Raw genomic sequence first — 4,000 nt, 5'->3', positions numbered from 1 at the left:
CATCATGCTGGAAAAGGCATTGTTCATCACCAAACTGTTCTTGGATGGTTGGGAGAAGTTGCTCTCGGAGGATGTGTTGGTACCATTCTTTATTCATGGCTGTGTTCTTAGGCAAAATTGTGAGTGAGCTCACTCCCTTGGCTGAGAAGCAACCCCACACATGAATGGTCTCAGGATGCTTTACTGTTGGCATGACACAGGACTGATGGTAGCGCTCACCTTGTCTTCTCCGGACATGCTTTTTTTCCGTATGCCCCAAACAATCGGAAAGGGGATTCATCAGAGAAAATGACTTTACCCCAGTCCTCAGCAGTCCAATCTCTGTATCTTTTGCAGAATATCAGTCTGTCCCTGATGTTTTTCCTGGAGAGAAGTGGCTTCCTCGCTGCCCTTCTTGACACCAGGCCATCCTCCAAAAGTATTTGCCTCACTGTGCGTGCAGATGCACTCACACCTACCTGCTGCCATTCCTGAGCATGCTCTGCACTGGTGGTGCCCCGATCCCGCAGCTGAATCAACTTTAGGAGACGGTCCTGGTGCTTGCTGGACTTTCTTGGGCGCCCTGAAGCCTTCTTCACAACAATTGAACCTCTTTACTTGAAGTTCTTGATGATCCGATAAATGGTTGATTTAGGTGCAATCTTACTAACAGCAATATCCTTGCCTGTGAAGCCCTTTTTGTGCAAAGCAATGATGACGGCACGTGCTTCCTTGCAGGTAACCATGGTTAACAGAGGAAGAACAATGATTTCAAGCACCACCCTCCTTTTTAAAGCTTCCAGTCTGTTATTCTAACTCAATCAGCATGACAGAGTGATCTCCAGCCTTGTCCTCGTCAACACTCTCACCTGTGTTAACGAGAGAATCACTGACATGATGTCAGCTGGTCTTTTTGTGGCAGGGCTGAAATGCAGTGGAAATGTTTCTTTGGGATTAAGTTCATTTTCATGGCAAAGAGGGACTTTGCAATTAATTGCAATTCATCTGATCACTCTTCATAACATTCTGGAGTATATGCAAATTGCCATTATAAAAACTGAGGCAGCAGACTTTGTGAAAATTAATATTTGTGTCATTCTCAAAACTTTTGACCACGACTGTACAGCTCTACAGCAAGACGTTATCCCCTTGTAGCTGGGCAGAAAGTAACGAGAGAAAGAGAGTGAGAGACTGAGAGAGAGAGAGAGAGAGTGTGTGTGTGTGTGTGTATGTGTGTGTGTGTGTGTGAGAGAGAGAGAGAGAGAGAGAGAGAGAGAGAGAGAGAGAGAGAGAGAGAGAGAGAGAGAGAGAGAGAGAGAGAGAGAGAGAGAGAGAGAGAGAGAGAGAGAGAGAGAGAGAGAGAGAGAGAGAGAGAGAGAGAGAGAGAGAGAGAGAGAGAGAGAGAGAGAGAGAGAGAGAGAGAGAGAGAGAGAGAGAGAGAGAGAGAGAGAGAGAGAGAGAGAGAGAGAGAGAGAGTTTGTGCGTGTGTATTAATGGGCTGGTGTGAGTGTGTGTGGGGGGAGTTGATTGCTCTGGGTTTTGTTCACTTACATCTGGTTGTCTTGACTCATGGAGTTGCAGGACTGAGATGAAAAGCCTATTTGTTTGGTTTGATAGCTAGCTAGGATAAGGATTTAAATAATGCAGCACTGGCTTTTTTTGTTACATTAGCTGGGAATGACAACAACAACTATATGTAGTGTCCGGGGATAGCAGAGAAGGGACTGTTCCTAACCACTGTCGATGTGTGGTGGCTTTTGAACAGTGGGTGCCACATTTTCAGCAGTGGTGGACAAGTACCTGTGGAGGAACCGCTCCTGTGGAGGAACTGAATGTCAGAGAAGCAGGTGTGGTGCACTGACGAAGAGCTCAGGGCCTTTTTGTCAGACTGTCTTTGTTTCTGCCTGGCTGTACCCATGATGCCCCTTCCACTCAAGCTATACTGCCTTTCTAGCCCACTGCCTCAACTCCCTTTCCACCATCCGGAACTGACTACTAGAAAGACTTTTCAATCTCCATCACCATCAAAGAGGACCACTTTTCTTTTAGGGACCACAATGGAAATAAGTTTCAGACTTTTTTGTGATATCCCTGTCACATTTTTAAAAGATGTGTTTTTTATCAGAATACTAAAATACATCAATTTATCACTAACAAGCTCTCACGGTCTCACGTCAGAATTAGACGTTCATCCATGTTTCTCAAAAGTCACATTTCAAATGTATTCCAAATGTCAAATTTCTAAGTGTTTGGTTACTTCTCTGTATCGTTCCAAGGTTACGTTTAGGCATTAACTCAGAATTCTTAAGGTTCGGCATTAACTCCGAATTCTTAAGGTTAGGTATTAACTCCGAATGGTTAAGATAAGGGTTAAGGTTTGAAAAAGGCTTGAAAACAAAAACACTTTCTATTGCAGGATTCAAACATGCAACCTTTGGAACCAGTGGCAGATGCTTACGCTCATTATCCATCCCGTCCCTAGCAAAACAAATGTCTACTTGAAGGTAACAGAGCTCACTGTTGCCCCCAGTGGCCGGTTTCCATGTCTTCTCCTGACGTCCTCAGACATGGATGGATGTCGAATACTGACTTGTATCATGGGTGACCTGCCCACACTGTACTATTCTCCTTCACTGATCTCTCCCCCTCTCCAGCTATCTGTGCTAAAAACCAATTAACCATCCCCATCATTATACATTATGAACACCACTAATCTTCTGGCCATATGCCTAGTAAACCATACAGAATTCCATAGCAAAGTTACAGTCAGTTTGACTTCAATTTCTGGTAAAATGAACATGGAATTTGCTCATAGCAATTCTCTAGCTATTCTCTGCAGCTCCACAGGCTACAGTAGGCCATACCCAGGCTGTCTTGGCATATCTTAGGCCTAGTCTAAAGCCCCACCATTCTAAAACAAGCCCCTTCAGAAACCACAACAGGCACTGTAGAGTGTAATTATAGGAGCGCTTGGCTCCCATGGACCCTATGGCTCAGCTGGGCGCACATGCTCCGTTATTGCAAGATAAGTATAACAGGAAAAAAAAACAGCTGCTCTTAGTGAAAATGTGTTTGGAGTTACCTTTCTAGCTAATAGTGTGATGGGTGATTTGAAGGAGTCAGGCGTAGGAGGGTAAATCACAGGATTTATTCCGAAATACAGAGTTACGCAGTAATGCGTCAAAACAGTCCAGTGCGCAAAACAGGCACACTGGAACCAACAAGGCACACAGGGAAAATAACCTGGTAAAACAAAATACAAGGAGCTCAACCGAGCTTCACACTCCTCACAATAAACAATCATACACAAAGACAAGGGGGCAGAGGGAACACTTATACAGGTACTGATGAGGGGATATGAACCAGGTGTGTGTAATAAACAAGACAAAACAAATGGAATGATGAGATGAGGAGCGGCAGTGGCTAGAAGGCCGGTGACGACGAACGCCGAAGCCTGCCTGAACCAGGAGAGGAGGCAGCTTCGGAGGAAGTCGTGACAAATAGGCTATGTTAGAGTGTGGGGAGGTAGGATGGGGGTCCCTGGGTTGCCGGTTTGCCTAATGTACACTATAAAGCTTCAATACAACATTTACTGCACTCAGAGTCAAACTTGTAAAGGTATCTCATTTCAATGTTGGGAATTGCACACTTTCCAATTCACTTATGCACTCCATCACCCTCTTTAGTGGAACTGATTGAGCAGAACTGTTTAAATGTTTGTCCTTTGTTGTTAAACTCCATAAGTAGCCTACCTTTGTTCCTACAAACTACAGCAGCAACAGTTTCCTGCAGTAGAGACTATATTCCCAGAACTCAATGGTGTATGAAACAAGCCTTGAGTAAGCATGTTCCTCTCTTGCCAGAATTGGATTTTACTTTACTTACTGATGAATAACAACCTTTCTGCATTAGTGAGTGTAGGCAGCTTAAAAGGCAATCTGAGAGAGGACTGACTGGGGGAAAGCAAAGTACATCAGTTGGTAGAGCATGGCGTTTGCAACGCCAGGGTTGTGGGTTCAAT

The sequence above is a fragment of the Coregonus clupeaformis genome, chromosome 35 (genome assembly GCF_020615455.1).
Source record: "Coregonus clupeaformis isolate EN_2021a chromosome 35, ASM2061545v1, whole genome shotgun sequence".
Classification (NCBI taxonomy): domain Eukaryota; kingdom Metazoa; phylum Chordata; class Actinopteri; order Salmoniformes; family Salmonidae; genus Coregonus; species Coregonus clupeaformis.
Note: the sequence above shows the minus strand (reverse complement) of the source record.